We start from the raw sequence: 20,370 nt of genomic DNA, 5'->3' as shown, positions 1-20,370 counted from the left end.
CCAGCACGAACCTCCAAACTGATTGTGCCCATCTCTAGTCACAAGTATGAAATGTTTACATGTAGCACTGAGTTATGTCTTGGCCTGCAAAGTTCTCCTCTGAATGAGAGCTGCAAGGTTGCCACGAAGTCAGCCTACCCAATGTATCCGGCTCCCCTTCAGTGCACTTCCCCACTTGAATCAGACAGATGATCTGCACCTGCATGAAAATGAATAAAGTGTAAACATGTCTAGGTGTTCAGGAATGTAATAAGCCCCTCTTGGAGAGATTTGGAATTTGGTTGTTTCCTTTTTGATGCAGAGAAAAGCCTGGTGAAGCCTTCCCAGTCTCACCACCTCTCTTAGAAAAGGAAAAATGATTAATCCGGATGCTTTGTGATTAAAGGAAACAACAGATTTATTTATGGTGCATACTTTTTCTCTTTTTATATATAGCATGGGGTTACACACATCCATCCACACATCTATAGAGCAGGAAATGGAGGAGAGGAAAGGCAGCTAACAAAGAAACAACAGGAAGGAAGGGTATTCTCAACGACTCAAAAATGTGTTGGGGTTGACTCCGGAGTCAAATTAGTAGAAGGTACAGAGCGTGTTCCCCATTGACACCCACTGTGAAAGGGAAAGCATGCAAGCTTGTAATTTTCAACACCGTTCTCAAGCTTGCATGTAAGATCCCCCAAGTCCCGTTGGACCTGCAGGTTGTCTAACTGGTCATTTGCTAATTGTTTCATCAGGATGTCTGCCGTCATCCCTGCAACATAACAGCAGATCATCTGGATGATTACTGTCTCAGTCAGGTCATCAAGTAAGTAGTATCTCATGCTAAAGTTTTTGGTGTGTGCAGTCACTGTCTCACTTTGTGACAGTTGAATGTGGGTCCTGTTGTTGTCCATTGTCTGGACTGACATCCTTTCTTCTATTCCAAAATTCTTTAGTGACTTCTGCAACCATTTCTGCATGTTGCAGCTGTGGCCATGAACTCTGATTCTGTGGAAGACAGAACTACAGCATCTTGTTTATGACTTGCCCACAAGACTAGTCCATCTCAGTAAATGAACAGGAACCCAGGAGCTGACTTGCAATTTGTGCTATCCACTGCCAAGTTCATGTCTGTGTTTACTTAGCAGATAGTCTTAGCTTGCCATCCACAGTTCCTTTCAAATTACCCAGCCACGCTTTCAAAAATTGTCCAGCCACCCTGTATTGGTGAACTAACTTTTCTCCTCAGTATTCCTAGAGCAGTGGCTATATTAAGTCTAGTAGGTACAGAAGTGCTCCGATAGCTGTTCTGTATTTGCTATCGTTTGGTGAAGGTTCACTCTGCCTTTCAGAAAGTCTGTTACTATAGCTGCTGGCACAGTGTGGGCATCTTGAAGATGTACTGTAGGGTCTTTACATGTTCAAATATCTTTTGCTTGAAAAAAAATAGGATTTTTTGTTTTCTTTTTCAATCTGAATGTCATGGTACATTCCCTAATTCTTTTATTTCTGTTTCTTGCCTAAGATTATGTACAGTCTCTTTGTACTGTACTCTTGATCTCTTTGGGTTGTAACAATCAAATCATCAACAGAGACCAAAGTAACCACTAAGTGTCCATTTCTGCTTCTAATATACAAGCACTGGTCTGCCTCACCTTGCTTGAAGTTTTGCAGTACAGGTAGTAGTATCTTGTTCAAGTTATATTTGCAGGTTCTAGCAGCTGGCTTGAGCCCATAGAGGCCTCATTTATTTGCATGTGAGATCTGGTTTCTTCTGGTTGAAGAAGCCTGGTAATTGTTCCATGTACAACTCCTCTGCACTGTCTCCATGTAGAAATGCTATTTTTAACATTTAGGTACTTAATTTGCATGTGCTTGGAGGAAGCTACACTTAGGAGCATTCTTAGAGTGTTTTGTGTCTAACAACTGGGGCAATTATCTGTTTGGCCACTAGTCTTGCCTTGCAGTGTTCCATTTCCCCTTCTGCACCCTATGTCACCTAGAAGATCTGCCTGTACTCCATCACTCTGTTGCCTGCTGGAAGTTTCACCAAGGTCCATATCTCAATCTTATGCAGTGCTTCTGTCTCTTCCTTTGTCGGTCCTTCTCTCCATCCAATGGCTTCAGTATCTGCTCAATCTCCTCTCAGGTTGCTGGCTCAGTATGTAGTGTTGACCTTGAAAGGTAGGCCAGGCATGAAGTTGGCACAACTTTTTTGTGTTGTGATGTGCCAAGGACTAGCTTTGAAATCCAGTGTAGTAGTGCTTTTTACAGTCCAATAGTCTCTACATCTCTAACTCTGCCCTTCTCTTGTTGTATTGCTCTGTACCTCTATATCATCCTCTTGCTCTCTTTCTTTTCCAAGCTAAGTATTTCCAACTCCCTTAATGCTTTTCATAAAACTTTGTTTTCACATTTTTTATCATCTTAATTGCCCTCTTGGGGACATGTGTTCCAACTTGATGACATCCTTAAATTGTAATGCCAGAACTGACATAGTATCCCGGTGAGGTATAACCAAAGCAGAATTTAGTAGTACTCTTACTTCACTTGATGCAAACATTATATTTCTGCTGATGCCGCCCTGAAAGGATTAAAAAGTTTGTCTTGTTATTAAAGTGGTCTAAAAAAGGTATGAAGCAACCCTGATTCGGAATTTTGCTCATGAACCACAAAACAATGCTAATTTTACAAAAATGCCTGTGTCACTTTATTAGCATGTTTGTCCCCAAGATTCCAGGAACTGAGTCAGTGTATATTCTCTGATACATTCTTTTCAATGACTTCTTTTTGTATGTCACAATCCCATTTACAAAGAGAACAAGGCTGTGAGGGAATTTACTGTTTACAAGTTGTAAGAAGTCAAATAAGCCAGACAAATTACAGGAAAGACTACATGGATAAGAGGTCTCTTTTTAGCAGAAGCTCAGACACAAAAGATCTTTGGAATGCATACATGTACCAAAAGAAGCAAGAAGAAGCTGAACAAATCCTTTGTTTTTGTCTAGCACAGCTCAGTAAGGTGGACAGATCTTTCTCTGCTCATAAGACATCTGAGAAATACATGACTGACAAGCAAAGAGATTGTAGTTGATCTTCCAAAGCCCTGGAGGAAAGTAAATTCATTTTCAGTTTTAGACAGCTTGTTCAGTTTCACAGCAGCAATATACAAGTTGCATTTCAGATATTTCTTTTGTGTGCCAAGAGATGAGTGCCAATGCCATTCTAATAACTGCCCTGCCATTTGGTGACATACTTGCTGTGAGAATATTTGTTCCTTGACAGCAGTAGCCTATTGAATAGGTGGGGATTTGGTGAGTCTTCTCCTCCATAAATCCCACTGATTCAAATAGGCCTGCTCTAGTTACAACTTACTTTAACATAGTAAGGCCCTGGTCATATGAGGGAAATGTTCTCTAGTTATCCCCCAGTCAGTTTATTGCTTTTATTTTCTGGTTGCATGACACACAGTCAAGATCAAGACAATTTTCCCAGCCAGCGATGTAATTTCTCCATTGCCAGGAGGGTTGTGTTATTTTGTAGCTGTGTTGTACAGATGCATTCCTTACCAGAATTGCCTGTGTGCACAATGTGCCCTGTTTCTTTTCAGAACAGAAGCAAGGAAGGTGGTCAGTATTATTGTAGCATGCATATTATCAATTTTTTTGTGCCTGATACATCGATAAGTTGGTTAAAGTATGTCATCGGGGGGGCGCCACCATTGCATTACTGGCAGGTATTTATTATTATTATTACATTGGTGCCCCGCAAGACGGGTGCTCCATTTAACGACGGATTCACATTATGATGAGGTTTTTGAGATCCCAAAAGTGATCGCAAAATGACGTTTTGAATGGGGGAATTTCACTGCATGATGATCGGTTCCCTGTTTCAGGAACCAATTTTCGCTTCCCGACAATCAAAACAGCTGATCGTCGGGTTTTCAAAATGGCCACCGGGTGCTCAAAATGGCTCCCCGCTGTGTTTAGGAGCCATTTTTCGCTGCACAGGCACCCAAAAATGGCCGCCCCATGGAGGATCTTCGCTGGATGGTGTGTTCTCAGCCGATTGGAACGCATTAACCAGGTTTTAATGTGTTTCAATGGGTTTTTTATTTTCGCTTTACGACATTTTCATTCTACAGCGATTTTGCTGGAACGAATTTTTTTTTTGTACTTTTTATTTTTTATAAGGGATAACAGAAAGGAAAAGGGAATTGGGATTGATGAGGAAGAGGGGAGACAATAACATACTTTCATCCATTCTGTACCTATTGCCATGTCAAGATTTTAAATTATTCTATTTACTCTTTTCTGCCTTCTAGATTCAGTTCTCCTTTCAATTTGTACTGTTCACAAGCTGCCTGTTTATTCTGTCCACTTGTTAAATAGATCCCATCTTTCTGTTGCCTTTTGCAAGGGATAGTCCTTCATGACTTCTGATAAAATGTCCATTTCGGCTATTTCCCGTATCTTTTCAATAAGATCTTCTTGTTTCGGTACCGTTGATCTTTTCCAATTTTTAGCATATAAAATTCTAGCTGCCGTAACTATGTATATAACTATATAATTCTTTGACTTATCTATATTTTCAGGTATCATACTCAATAAAAACAGTTCTGGGGTTAATGGCACTTTACAGAGCAATATTTGTTCCAACATTACATGCACTCTTTTCCAATATTGTTTCGCTACTCCACATGACCACCACATATGATAATAGCTTCCCACTTGTGATTCATATTTCCAACACTTATTTGATACATCTGTATACATCTTTGACAATTTTTCTGGGGTCATGTGCCATCTACAAAACATCTTATATATATTCTCTTTAAAGTTCACCGATCTTGTAAGCTTTATATTATTTTGCCATATTTTCAGCCATTGATCAATATCAATGTTATGCCCTATATTTTGTGCCCACTTAATCATACATTCCTTAACCATTTCATCTTGCATCTTAATTTCCAACATATAATTATATATTTTCTTAACAGTTTGTTCTTTTGAACCTAATAAAAGTTTGTCAAAAATCGTTTGCTCTAAGTAGAAGCCTTCTATTTTATCTTTTGTATATCTAGATTCTAGCTGTGCTCTAGGCCACCACTCTATATATATATTCTGTAACGTCATAATGCGAGGCACCACTGTATTTCTATGGGAAGATACATTGAACCATTGATATGCCAATGTCACGAGGGTGGTGATCACCAGTACTGCCGTACGGATATCCCACGTCCATTGTGCGCAATGCATCTCTGCAGGAGCAGCCAGTGCAACAGAGGACACTTTCTAAAAAAGAAACCTTTCTTGATCAATGTTCCCTCTAATTTTCAGCCTCACTGTGCAGGGCTCCACCCCCTGCCCACGTGGGTCTGCTCCCCACATGGGGTTCTGTTGCGAATGAAAAGGGCTGAAAACAATAGCTGTGGGTGCACAGGGCAGGGAGGGAGTAAAGCTGTGCAGAGGGGACAGAATCATGTGTGCTTGCACAGTCGCGCACCTTATAGGGAACCCTGTTCCCGATATATTGATGTACAGATAAATAATAATACTGTGTGTGTGTGTGTTCCGGGAGGCAGTAGAAGATAGGAGGTCCTGGCGTGCTCTGGTCCATGGGGTCACGAAGAGTCGGACACGACTAAACGACTAAATGAAACGTGTGTGTGTGTGTGTGTGTGTGTGCGTGTGTGTGTGTGTGTGTGTGTGTGTGAGAGAGAGAGAGAGAGAGTGAGAGAGAGAGAGAGAGAGAGAGAGAGAGAGAGAGAGGTGTTACACGCAATATGCCAGCAAGTTTGGAAAACTCAGCAGTGGCCAGAGGACTGGAAAAGATCAGTCTACATCCCAATCCCAAAGAAGGGTAGTGCCAAAGAATGCTCCAACTACCATACAATTGCACTCATTTCCCACGCTAGCAAGGTTATGTTCAAAATCCTCCAAGGTAGGCTTCAGCAGTATGTGGACCGAGAACTCCCAGAGGTACAAACTGGATTTTGAAGGGGCAGAGGAACTAGAGACCAAATTGCTAACATGCGCTGGATTATAGAGAAAGCCAGAGAGTTCCAGAAAAATATCTACTTCTGCTTCATTGACTATGCATTGTGTGGAGATGTACTGAAGATGTATCTGTATCTCTTGAATGTTATCCTGTCATGCTGTCAGTTGATGTAAATATACTCTGGTGTCGGGAGAAGCTGCCTGTGTGTGTGTAAATTATTTGGACTACCTGGACTGGATAAGATTCTGCTAATTTCTGCCAGTGCTGCGCCAATAAAATGATTTATATACATATAATATATGTGTGTGTGTGTGTGTGTGTATAAATCAAGGGGCTAAATTGCCCCTTGAAGCAAGATTGAAAAATAATCCTGTACTATAGTGCAGCCGGGCAGAATTATTCAAACAGAGGAAATAAATTAATACTGCTAAAACTTCTTAGGACTGGTATATAAATCACGTGACCACGATTCAGTACAACAGAGGTATGGAAAGTATCAGAAGAACTGGAGAACATCTCCCTCATATGACCAGAGCCTTAGCTGAAATTAGAGTACGTAGGCTGATGTAATTCAATGGAACTTGTAGAAGCCCACTGATTCAATGGGCCTACTCTAGTGTGACTTACTGTGCTAAGTAAAAGGCCAATGAGAAGTTTGCTGGGTGTCCCTATGTTAGTGTAAATCTTTTTAAGTCCTATTTTAGTGCAGAAAGAGAATGTTTTACCTAAACTGAGAGATTGCAAATGAACTCTTTTTTTCTTAATAATTATCCCACTATCATGATTGAAATGTAAGCAGCTGCTCCTCATTAACTGTCTTAGATTCCTCAGCATAAAGCTCTCGATGCCTGTGATGTAATGGCCTAAAAAGTTGGCTCCTGCCTAACCTTCCACCCACAAGGGCTAAAAATGGAGCATAGCAAATCTCTGCAGATTCCAGAGACAGGCTATGCTTAAGATGTGCTCCAACCTTGAGTAATGTTTGATTGCACCAAACAACAAAAAAAGAGATTTTTTAAAAAAATAACAAGGATAATAAATGTGACTCAGACACACACGCTGGCTGTGCAAGCACTCATTGCTGGCTATCACTTTATGGCACCAGAAGGAGGCCAAGGCAAATAAAAAACGTTTTGAGTAACTATTACATTTCTAGAGCATGAATAAGTTTCTTTCTTTCAGCCGGTGGGTTGCTGGTGGGAATAAGAAATCAAAACCGAAATAGGTAGGCAATAACCAAATCATCCTTTTCCCCCTGAATGTAGCCTGCAGCCAGAACTGTTTGTTTCGACTCGTCTGTGGGTGTGTTCTTAGAGTTTATTCTGAGCAAGTCTGAGCAAGGCCACAGGGGAAATGAAACAAAAATAGCAGCTGCAGGTCAGGTAGCAGCTGCCCTTTGCTACGTACTTCGAATGAAGCTACAAGTGGCTTTGCATAAAAAGATTCAAATTTTTACCGAGGCCTCTAAAAAATAATCAGAATACCTTACGTATTTCCTCACTCAGCCGCCACAATACAATGTGATACAGTGCCCTTAACACTTCTCATTGGCAAGGTAAGTCCATGCATTTCCACTCAAATTGAAGGGAAATCTAATAGTGTACATACTAGAGACCTGCAGCCATCTGTCATGGTGGGTCAGCATCTACATTCACACATCAGCAGTCTTAGTGTATGCTGGTTATTTACTGACCCACAATGCTTAAACCATTCTCTGGGCAGTTTACAATTTAATTATGCAGGCTATACCTTGTCAGAATCCTGATAGGATGCCTAAATATTTCCAAGAGTCCTAGTATAGATAGACCTCATATGAGAGATTTAAGGACTTGTACGATGACAAACCTTGACAGCATCTTAAAATGCAGAGACATCACCTTGCCAACAAAAGTCCGAATAGTCAAAGCTATGGTTTTTCCTGTAGTGATGTACAGGAGTGAGAGCTGGACCATAAAGAAAGCAGACCGCCGAAGAATTGATGCCTTTGAATTGTGGTGCTGGAGGAGGCTCTTGAGAATCCCCTGGACTGCAAGGAGAACAAACCTATCCATTCTAAAGGAAATCCACCCTGAGTGCTCACTGGAAGGACGGATCCTGAAGCTGAGGCTCCAATACTTTGGCCATCTCATGAGAACAGAAGACTCCCTGGAAAAGACCCTGATGTTAGGAAAGTGTGAAGGCAAGAGGAGAAGGGGACGACAGAGGATGAGATGGCTGGACAGTGTCTGCGAAGCAACCAACATGAAATTGACACAACTACGGGAGGCAGTGGAAGATAGGAGGGCCTGGCGTACTCTGGTCCATGGGGTCACGAAGAGTCGAGCATGACTAAACAACTAGACGATGACGACTTCACACAAGCAAGCTCAGGTCATGAGCAGTCTCGACTAAAGGTTGCAGTTTAACCACAGCACCACGTCTCCCCCCCGCTGTTCCTTTTTGCCCTCTCAACACCATCCACATATGTTTTTCCCCCTGCTATTCACTGTTTATATTTTGTAGATAATCCTATCTGCAGAAGATGAGAAGAATATATTCTGACAGAATAAGGAATGCCAGGGTATTATATTATAGAGTAAGAAGAATTTTACACAAATAAATTTCTGGTTACAAAAAAAAGTAAACACTTACTTCAAAACTACCCTTTGTCTTATGTGGCAGAACCAGTAATACTGATTTTATGCCATTTAATCCTGCTAGAGACACATTGGCATTTAAATCACATCTATCAGCTGATTCAACTGGCATGGTTTTACCACTAACTATAGGAAATCCCATGAGCTGTTATCCACCAGCTTGTGGATGAAATCCTGCTGCTTTAACTTTGATTTCCAAAAATCTCCACCAGTGGGATGGTTTTAGGACCAGCAGGAATTTTAGGAAATTAAAGGAGAGAATTGGAAATTTTTAATTTCAGAAAAATCACTACAGCTGATGACAACATCATCCTTACATTGCATAAGTTAAAGAACAGGAAAGTTAAAGAACACCTAGTCTAGAACTGCTGTTTTTCATTTACCAATTTGCTGTAAGAAAATCTGGGTAACCTCATTATGACCCACTGAATTCCACTATCTATTATATTGCACTTCCATCTATTTCAGATCTAATACCCTAAATGCTAATAAGGGATGCAAAGAAAACTGCATAGGTCACAGCTGCAAATTGCCATTCATTAATAAGCAATTGATATATCTATGGGCGTGCACTTAAATGCATGCTTACTGCACAAATTATATGGTGTCCCTTACACATGTGTAAATCACTAATAGGATTCTGGCTGATTTGTGGCAATTCTGAAATGCTGCTGCAGTACCAGCCTGTCCATTGTGGACAGCAAAGTACAATGTATGTATTTTTCAAAGCTATTGTCACTTTAGCTAGTAGATTCTCTGAATGCAAGTAACTAATGAAATGAGTACTGGGAAAAGAAAAATGACCAGTGTGGAAGGAAAAAAAATAGCTTGTGAAAGTCTGTAATTATTTTTTTAATGATAATATAGGACTAAAATGAGCTCTGAGAAGCTATGGACATGAAACAGAGGTTATATGAGAAAATCTCTCATTTGTTAAGAACAAATTACATGCTGGCAGGGAAGAAGATTAACATGGTGTCCTAGTGACGCAGAAGTCTCTTAGAAGAACTGTTATTAACCAAGTCCATGGCAGCACAGAAAGGAATGGAATTTAATTTACAAATACTGCTCAAGTCCTATGAGTGCACTGACCAGTGAGGATTTCCAGCCAGTATGCAGTGGGTTCCAAACACCAAAGCTGTGAAAGGGAGGTGTATATCCATGCTTTCCCTCAGTCTGCAGAATCTTAACCAGTAAGTCTTTTCCATGCTGCTGAGGCTGCCAACAAGCCTCTTTCTGCCAACAGAGAAGCTAAAAAAAACTATTAAGAGCAAATTACTTTTTCCTTTTTGTATTGTACTTTACAACTGTAATATGAGGAAGTGTTTTTAAATAAGAAAGCTTACACAGGGTTAGCGTAGTTGGCTAAACTCTCAACAACCCAAGGACGGTTGGATGAAACGTGACGTTGCTAGTACTGACTTAAGTAAACACGGATGACAATATCTTTGTTTTAAAATTTACCATATTTGGAAGCTTAAATTCCCTCTCATGTGACCAAGGGTTCATTTTAGATGTATTTGGTAATTAAAATACAGTGCATAACAGGTCGCCCATTTAAAACCAGTCTGAGAAGAATAAATGGGCTGGATAATTTCATAGATGTAATACCCCATTCTGAAAATTTTAATACATAGTTGCACTTTCTGTTAATAATAACGTGCCATTAAGCAAATTCTGACTTATGGCTACCCTTTTCAGGGTTTTCCAGGCAGAGAATATTCAGGAGAGGTTTACCATTCGCTTCTGCTGGGAGTTTTCTGAGATTGTGCAGCTTGCCCAAGGCTACACAGGCTGGCTTTTCTCCCTGGAGGTACAGTGAAGAATCAAACTTCCAACTTCTGGCTATGCAGCCAGATACCTAAACCACTGAGCTATTCAGCCAGCTTATCTTAGGTTTTTTGTCTCACTACTGTGTGTCAGGAAAAAAAATGCTGTTTCTGGCTGCTGTCAAAAATGAGAACACACTGCTTATCTTTCAGTCAAAGGTACGTAAGTATAAAGCCACAGAGGGAACATTATGGCAGTAGCCCTACTGGCAGTTGTCGGATTCAGTCTTTGTCTTCTCTACGGAACAGCTGCATCTCCAATGCAGATAACAGATTTTGCATGAAGAAGGCCCCACAGCTGGGTCTTTAATATGCTAAGACAAGACCAGGAACCTCTGGAAAGCCACTGCCAATGTCAGTAACAGTGCGCAAGAAGAACCATTGGTGCTAATTCAATATAAAACAACTCCCTATGTCACCAGCAGTATCTAGTACTGCCTTTCTGAAACAAGCCAAGGAGTTCATATTTCAAGAGCTAATGAGAATGTCCTTCATGACATTGTAGTGTTGACTACCCTTTATCACACTGAACATTGCTCTGCAAAGCTAAGCATACTCTATGATTTCCACTGTATTGCATCACGCTGCATAAATCTTGGTTAAATCATCTATTTACTACTTGTTCTAGAATAATTTCTGTGGATATGTTTCTTAAAACCCCAGCTTTTGGAACAGGCTAGATTCAATTCACAGGGCTCCTTCCAGCTCTGCCGTTCCAAGGTTATTCGTAGAACAGGAATAGAATTACAGTATTTGGCTGGGGGGGGGTATTAGAACATCTTTAGGAGCAATACAGAAAGCCTTGTAGGTCTCTGAACGACTGTTCCCAACAAATGTACTGTGACAATCTTTTGCAAAAACGGTTTATTATAAAAAAGATTATTGCCTCATCATAAAATTTAAGAAAGAAAAAATGCAGAGCTACATTTTTCCCCTTCTGAAGCCAAGATTTCTGTTCTCCATTTGTAGGCTGTGCCTGCCATCTAGCGCCCAAAACCAACAGCAATCTGTTAACTGGTTTTTGAACTGTCAAGTCTGTTTTCAGGGGATTTGCCTTTCCTCTTTCCTTATTTCCAGGCCCCTTCGTTTACAACACTTTGCCCAGCTGAAAATCTTGAAGAGAGGTTCCTTCCATATTCCCCAGTGGCGAGATAAAACACATACTAAAATGTCAATGGCAAACTTATCCAAATTTTAAAATAATTCAATACTGATCAGTAAAACTTGAGAAGTACTAAGCAGTTAACTGGCATTTTGGAGGGGGGGAAGCAATATTTAGAATCCATACTGAAAAACGTATTCAGTTATAAAACAAGTTACAAAATATGTTCAGTAAAAAATCAGAAAGGAAAAAAAACAGGGGGGGAACTGATGTTTTTTAGCTAGGGGGTATAACTCAGAAATACATTTTGTCACACCAATACAAAAATACCGGATAATACTGAGGGACAGAATGTGGTGGTAGTGATGCAAAACAAAATACAGGTTTGCAAATAGACTGCCTGACAACTAGATGAAGAGCAAAAGGAGTACCAGCCATTCCTGGCCCTCTCCTGCTTAAGATGACAATGGCGTGCTATACTTCTTAGCTTTTTAATGTGCACACATATTCTATATATATAATATATACACACACATGTTCTATGTGTGTGTGTACATTCTAAAGTCTGATTTGTTTGCTTATTTTCTATATGTAATTCTTTTCGGGGAAGGCAAGCTATTTCTATGACCCATTTGCTGAATGGTGAACCATGCTGTACCATCAAGTCACCTCCGTACCTAACTATTTGTATACTGCTTAAATTAAATACTGCCCATGTTACAGTGTTGAAGATCACATGAACTGTTCTTATATCACTGCAGGCTAAAATAACGAGGAGCTGTTTCAAGCCTACTTTCATTCACTGTAATCTGTAGCATGATTTGAACATGGGGACATCCATAGTGTATTCATTTTCCTCTTAATACTGCTTTCTCCATACCACAACAAGACACACATGCACATAGCAGGGTGACTACGGATCATACATTGGAAAGGACAGTTCTCTATCTTTGAGCCTGCCCAAGTTTTAAGATAATCAGGAATAACCTTCTCTCATTCCATCACTCTCAGATCTGCATTTGGTGAAGACATAAGAGAGGGACCTCTCTGTTGCTGTTCTCTCACTTTGGAACTGCTTCCCACAGGAGGTTAGGCTGAGCCCCTCTTTGCTGTCCTTCCACAGGCAAGAGACATATGCCTCCAACATACAGTGGTGCCTCGCTTAGACGATTACCTCGCAAAACAGTTTATTTGCAAGACGATGAGTTTTTGCGATCGCTATAGCGCTTTGCAAAACGATTTCCCCTATGGACAGCTTTTGCTGGATGATGTTTCAGTCTGTGCTTCGCAAGACGGGTTTTTTGGGGGGACTGTTTTTCACAAGACAACGATTTTGACAGTTAGGTCCGCAACTCGCAAAACTTTTTTTTAGGAACTGATTTTCGCAAGACAGCGATTTTGACAGCTGGTCCATGCTTCGCAAAACGGTATTCCCTATGGGCGATTTTCACAAGATGACTATTTTCCCCATTGGAACTCATTAAATAGATTTCATTGCATTCCAATGGGGAACTGCATTTTGCAAGACGATGTTTTTGCAAAACAGCGATTTTCATGAGGCACTACCATACTCTAGTAAGATGTATGGTACCAGGAGTTGGAATCATGTGATTTACTCCAGTCAAGACTCTGCTCATAACCTGAATTTGATTCCAAGGTCGTTAAATTGAATACCCAGCTCACTGGGGGACAGTGGCAATGTGAAGCCTGCATAAGTAAACTGTAAACCACTCAGTGAGTGGTGTTATGGGTGGTATATAAGCAGCACACTTTTTGTTAAACAAATGCAACCATCAGGCCATTTTGGGGGAAGGGTGTCACAACTTGAAAAGGGGTGAGTACTGCCTCCATTTTTTGCAAGTTTCCCCTAAAGAGAACCACACCTCTAAGTCTCTAAATCAATCCATTGATCATAATAATATGGGCATACAGACCAAGCCAATTAATCATAATAACCATATCTTCAAACAGTGGTGGCACTTTGTCAGACCTGTAAATAACTCATACTAATAAAAGTAATTTATAAATTATTAGTATGACTTATAAAAAAGGGACATGGTGGCGCTGCGGGCTAAACCGCAGAAGCCTTTGTGTGCTGCAGGGTCAGAAGACCAGCAGTTGTAAGATCGAATCCACGTGATGGAGTGAGCTCCCGTCACTTTGTCCCAGCTCCTCGTCAACCTAGCAGTTTGAAAGCATGCAAATGCGAGTAGATAAATAGGTACCACCTTGGTGGGGAGGTAAACAGCCTACCCTGTAAGGCCGCGCTGGCCACATGCCAATGGAAACTGTCTTCGGACAAACGCTGGCTCTATGGCTTGGAAACGGGAATGAGCACCGCCCCCTAGAGTCGGACACGACTGACTAAATGTCAAGGGGAACCTTTACCTTTACCTAATAAAAGTAACAAGAACCAACAGTCAACAAGTCTTAAAATACTAGCATTCTACCACAATTATCATTACTATTTTTTATTCAAAAAGTGCAGCCACTTAGTCAACCTTCTACACCAAGCCACAGTCATATAAATCAAGAGCAATTCAAATAAGCTCCCAACTTCAACAACAAACCATTTAGTCAAGCTCCCACAATGAACTCCTAATTATAATGGTTTTTAAAATGTAAAAGAAAGGCTCTTTGTTCAACCCCTTGAACCAAGCTAAAATAGTATTCTTTTAGAAGGAGTAATCAGAACACAAACAATATTCTAAACAAACAACTTTAAAAACCAGTAAAAAAAATAAGAACAGAACTCCGGCCCACATGCAAACCCTGCTAAAAATAAAAAAGTCAAAGGAAATTCAAAGGAGGCTCCGCCTGCTCCCCTTGAAAAATAGCTCAAAGAGATATAAAAACTTACGGTTTGACTCATACTGAGAGTCTCTATCTCTTCACGCATGGCTACTAATAATTTACACATGTAAAGTTCTTTGGTTCAAACTCGGGGGTACAGGAATGAGGAGTAGGCCAACACGACCTTATTCAGCAAGGCCTTCCAGAAGCTTCCTGCCAGAGCAGGCTTTGGTCACTGCTACACCCGAAGAGTTCAGGGCCCCTGCCTCCATTGCGCCAAAGGGAGTGTGTACAGCCACGATTGCAACACACACTGCAATTGACCTAAAGGTATACACACACAGCCACTCACCGAAACTCCACTCTAAGCAAAAGCCGTGCAAACAGTAAGTAAAGCGAAAATATACCTGTACACTGCAGTCATAGGACATTGATCCCACTGTGACCCCTGGGGCTCTATCCTACAGAACCGTGGGGTTTATAATTTGGTCAATGACTCAGAATTCCTTGCTGTAGAGTTTAGGAACTGGCTTACGTAACAATATGAAAAAGACGCTAGAATAGTCTGTGCTTGCTGGGAGGAAATGGGAGCTGGGTGAAGCACTGCCCGCTGCTTCAGGCCTAGGAGATACAGGCCACAGTTGGAGAGGTATCTGTTAACCAAAGTGAAACCCGAGCTTTTTGTGGTGCTGTAAGGACCCCAGCCTGCAATCTTCTGAAACAGCAGAGCTACAGTATTTGGCAAAGAATTCTATATCTCTCACTAAACTACATATCCCAGTATTCCATAGCCATGGCAACTCAAGTGGAATCAAAGTGCCATGACGTTGTAATGTAGATACAGCCTACACATGCTTAAATTTTGTGTTGCGTGTTTGCCTATTATTGGAACGCACTCTGATAAAGAATGCAATATAAATAAAGATGATAATGATGATGATGATCTTACCCATTTTCTGGATCATGCTCCGTTACAAGCCACATCACCCCAAATCATTTAGCTCACAAAATAATATTATGCATCTGTATTCTAAATTAATGTTTATGTGTGACCACCTTGCATTACAGCTTCCAGCATTAAGCTGCTAAAAGCCCGTTGCGTGTCTTCTTGCACAGTTTGCAGTATTTATAATCTTCAAACCTACACTGGAAAAGTTATTATTTCTCTGCTGCTTTGGATTTTATGCCAGGATGCAGAGAGACTTGTACAAACATGACAGAGGGAGCCCAGTCTTATGCCAAATTTGCACATAATTACATTACTTCATTTTCCTCTCAAAAGCATTGCTAAATTATTTGAGATGCATCTTTATTTTTCTTCATCTGGCCAAAATGACTACCTTTGTTTTAAATTCTGTAAAACTAAGAGCAGCTATGTGACCGTTGTTTTAGCACAAGATTGAGGTACATAATCCACAACTTCTTTGTATTTCTCCATGTGAATTCTGCCTCAGTTGTCTTAAACCTCAATTGAGTGGGAGCAGGGTAGAGTTAAAAGTGCCTAAATCTACCTTAGGTTTTCCATATAGAGTTGGATGTAACATCATTACATTTTATTTATAAATACGTCAAATAGGGAAGAGAAAAAAATAGAACCCTACACGAGTAAATGACACACAAATAGTGAATGTGCTCTTTGGAATCAAAGATGTGCCTCCAAATATGTTGTTGCAATGTGCCGTCAGGTCACCCTCCGGTTTCTGGCAACCCTATGAATGAGAGATCCCCCATGTCTCTTGTCCTCAGGAGTCCAGCTCAGCTCTTGCAAACTCAAGTGTATGGCTTCCTTTAGGGAATAAATCCATCTCATATTTGGTCTTCCTCTTTCCCTGCTGCCTACCACCTCTCCCAGTATTATTGTCTTTTCTGGATAATCTTACTTTCTCATGATATGCCCAAAGTAGGACAAAACCAGTTTCAACATTTTTACCTCCAAAGATAGTTTAGGCTTTATTTTATCTAGGACCCACTTGTTTGTCTTTCTGGCAGTCCAGGATGTTCACAAAGTTCTTTCAGCATCCTAATTCTAACAGCTGATTTATATTTATTTATTTATTTGTTAGAGGGGCTCTTATCCCACAAAATGTTTCCCTGGAGAGCCAGCGAACAGAACCTAGGGTGCAGTTGGCTACTGAATAATTACTTGACCCAACTGAATTTAGTTTGAAGCCATAGAATTATTATCTCGATTTTCATCTCTGTTGAATGAATTGACACACTGCGATTTGTTTACTCATGTTTAGCATACTACCACTAGGGGGCACTTTAAGACCACACTTCATGTATTTTCTTAATTTCTGGGAAACACCATTCAAAGTATGACCCACTGAATTTAATGGTACAAGATTTGGGCAAGTCACATACTCTCAGCCTGGCTACCTTGCAAATCTGTTGTGAAGAAGGTTGCATTCCAACATAATCACTGCCAAGCCTTTAGCTCTTTTGCAGGCACCATGGTTTATTAAATATAACGCAAGCACACAGGGAACTAGCAGTCTGACACCAGATAGTATGATCATTGTGAAAACTGATGTACTGAGCAGGCCAGAGTAATACTTTGCTGTATAGTTGTTAAGTCGTGTCCGACTCTTTGTGACCCCATGGACCAGAGCACACCAGGCCCTCCTGTCTTCCACTGCCTTCTGGAGTTGGGTCAAATTCATGTTGGTTGCTTCAATGACACTGTCCAACCATCTCATCCTCTGTCGTCTTCTTCTCCTCTTGCTGTCACACTTTCCCAACATCAGGGTCTTTTCCAGGGAGTCTTCTTCCAGGAAGAAGTGTAATACTACCAAGCACCTATGATGCATCATTGAGAAAGACAAAATGATGGAGCTTTTCCACCTTTTTTATGAGCAAGATAGATGGGTGCTGCCTGCTAAGTTGCTTGAACAGACTGTTGATTCTTATATATGTAATGTCAATTTGCCACCACCACTAAACCCACCCACCCACCCACCCAGAGAGACACTCATTTTCTGACTGCATTGAAAAATAGCAGCCCTTGAATCCTCTCCTTTGTATTTTCTTTGGTGGTAGTGGAGACCCAGGTTACCTGCCATGTGACTCAGCAAGAGCATCTGTCAGGGTTCTGCTGCTGCCACCTGCCTACGTCTGGCCTTCAGAAGCCCTCCCAACAGTGAGAGCTCTCCTTACTCTCAGTACCAGTTGGGGGTGAAAGTCACTCTGTGTGTGAACACAACCGTATTAATTTGGCTTCAGACAGGAAATGTATGTGCCTTTATTCATAGAGAACTTATGCTGTTACTGTATTAATGTGCGATTCATACTGTGAATATGAATTACAAACACTATTTGACACTTCATGTGCGCGTGAACAAAGAACAGTACTTAATTGCAAATCAATTATATCTCACTATTTTAACTTACATATATCATTTCGCTTCAATTCAATAATTGCTATTATAGTTACGCAATCATTCGTTTAATAGTAAGTCGTGAAGTTTGTCCATAGCTGTAATACTGAAGACTCATGGTACCCTTAGGAGCAGAGAAATTGGAGTCACACTAAGAAGACCAAAAGGTAGGGAGACAATAAGCTCAGATGTTTCAGCCAACCCAACTTTATTATCAGAGATCTTTTGCTCTGACTACTATTGACACTTCCAAACCTGGAAAATGAGTGAGAAAGAGCTGTGTGAGGTAATACTGTAGATAGCCTTAGTGCTCTCTCACAATCCTTCCCTGCAAGAACTATGATCGAAAACTGGTGGTGCCGTTCTTGCTTGAGATTGCATGTCAGAGCTATCAATGAGCAATACCAGCTTCCCTTCCTGATCGATACAATCTTGCTGATGACATATTATTAACTGGCTTTTGTTGCTCACTTTAGACATCTGAAAGGGATGTGGTAGCGCTGCGGGATAAACCGCAGAAGCCTGTGCTGCAGGGTCAGAAGACCAGTAGTCGTAAGATCGAATCCACGCAACGGAGTGAGCGCCCGTCGCTTGTCCCAGCTCCCGCCAACCTAGCGGTTTGAAAGCATGCAAATGCAAGTAGATAAATAGGGACCACCTTGGTGGGAAGGTAACAGCGTTCCGTGTCTAAGTCGCACTAGCCATGTGACCACAGAAGATTGTCTTTGGACAAAAACGCTGGCTCTGTGGCTTGGAAACGGGGGTGAGCACCGCCCCCCAGAGTCGAACACGACTGGACAAAAATTGTCAAGAGGAACCTTTACCTTAGAGATCTGTATTTTGTATCATTTCAAACAAGCTCTGGATGCTTCTTTTTCATTTTTTATTATTGTTGTTGTTATTATTTTGGCCTTGAAACTGAATCCAATAATTCCTGTTTAGACAGAGTTCTAACTCCTGTCCTCTGAAGATGCCGGCCACAGAGATTGGCGAAAGGTTAGGAGGAAAAACCTCAAAGACACGGCCAGACAGGACACAGCCAAAAAATCTACAACAACCAATTCTTGTTTAATTTGGAACTCATACAAGTTGGTCCAAATCAGGCCACTTCAGTTTGGAATTTATCTGTGGCCAATGCAAAAAAAAACCCCAACAACAACAATTCTTACATATATCTCTAACAAGCACATCACTTCTAAAAGGGAAGTGTAGCTGAAACCTGCAAGATGTTTTCCATTCACCAGGCAGCCCTATAATAAGGCTACCTATCCCATCCCAACCTCAATATGGTACGAACCAAACACAGACATTAAACATATTTAATTTTAATAGATGCTGTAGTAAAAATATAAATCAGAAACACAAAACAACATTGGTATTTACTTAAAATTACTTTACTCAATGCACTAGAGAAGTTAGTGAAAATATTAAAGTACCTTACCCAGTATGTTTTAGCATTAAACACTGAACTGGAACATTTCGACACTATAAATATCATGCCAACTTTGATCTCAGATATTAACTAATACAAAAATGGTAGCATTTGTATTTGTATCAAGTTAGGAATGGAACAGCAATATAAAAAGAGTATTTAATGTACAAAATCAAGTTATTGGTTTCATTAAGATTTATGCACACATCCATTTGCAGGAACATTTTTATAAATAAAAGTGCTTCAATTAGTTTTTTTTTTAAAAGCAGATAACCATAAAAACCAATGAAAACAGTGGCCTTTTATATTTGTTTGTTTCTTATTTGATAAGTCCAAAATCATGGTGGCCCCACTTCAACTAATACTACCATGTACAGACTCTATTCATTTCAAAGTATCTTCAATGCGTTCCAATGGGGTAAAAACTCACCGTCCAGCAAAGATCCTCCATACGGTGGCCATTTTCGCTGCCTGTATAGCGAGGAATCCGTCCCTAAACACAGTGGGGAGCCATTTTAATTACCCAGCGGCCATTCTGAAACTGCCGATCAGCTGTTCTAAAAACATTGTTTTGCAAAGAATTGGTTCCCGAAGCAGGGAACCGATCATCGCAAAGCGAAATTCCCCCATTCAGAACATAATATACAGTACACAACTCACAGCCAATAAAGAATACAATGGATCTACACCAGTTCCAAATTGGAGGCGGCAGCAGCAAAAGATTTCGGAATTGCAAAAATGATTCTTGTGAGGAGAGGCTGGGTATATTCAAGGAAATGAAAAAACGAAGCCTGGAAACCATACTGGGGCATCAAAAATCCATTTTTGTCCTATAAACCTGCAATGCATTTTGTTGTGTACTGTATATTATGTACAGTGGTGTCAAAATCCTAATAAGATTATACCAAAAAATATGGAAAAACAACCCAATGGCACACACTGGAAATGTTCAGTATACATTTTAGTTTGAAAGAAGGACGATGCCAAAAGGTGCAGTAATTATAGAACCATTACTTAAATTTCCCATGAGAGCAAAGTGATGCTCAAGGTATTGCAGTGAAGACTTTTATCTTATATGGAGCAAGAAATGCCTAATGTTCAAGCTGGATTTTGAAAGAGAAGAGGCGCTCAAGAGCATATTTTAAATATCCACTGGTTACTGGAATATACCAAAGAATTTCAGAAGAAAAACAATCTATAGACTACAACAGTCTATGCT

The 20,370-nt window shown here is 40.5% G+C and overlaps 1 long non-coding RNA gene across 1 annotated transcript; it reads right to left on the bottom strand.

The window, feature by feature from the left end:
- Positions 1 to 14,922: 14,922 nt before the first annotated feature.
- On the bottom strand, positions 14,923 to 20,003 carry LOC144586136 (uncharacterized). Its single transcript, XR_013540882.1, has 2 exons — positions 17,398 to 20,003; positions 14,923 to 17,141 (listed from the first exon to the last, which is right to left on the bottom strand). It is a non-coding gene; the product is annotated as an uncharacterized LOC144586136 (long non-coding RNA).
- Between the last annotated feature and the right edge of the window lie 367 nt (positions 20,004 to 20,370).

Source organism: Pogona vitticeps, chromosome 1, assembly GCF_051106095.1.
Source record: "Pogona vitticeps strain Pit_001003342236 chromosome 1, PviZW2.1, whole genome shotgun sequence".
In the NCBI taxonomy this organism is placed as follows: domain Eukaryota; kingdom Metazoa; phylum Chordata; class Lepidosauria; order Squamata; family Agamidae; genus Pogona; species Pogona vitticeps.
The sequence above is the reverse complement of the archived record's forward strand: the minus strand, read 5'-3'. Positions and strand labels throughout refer to the sequence as shown.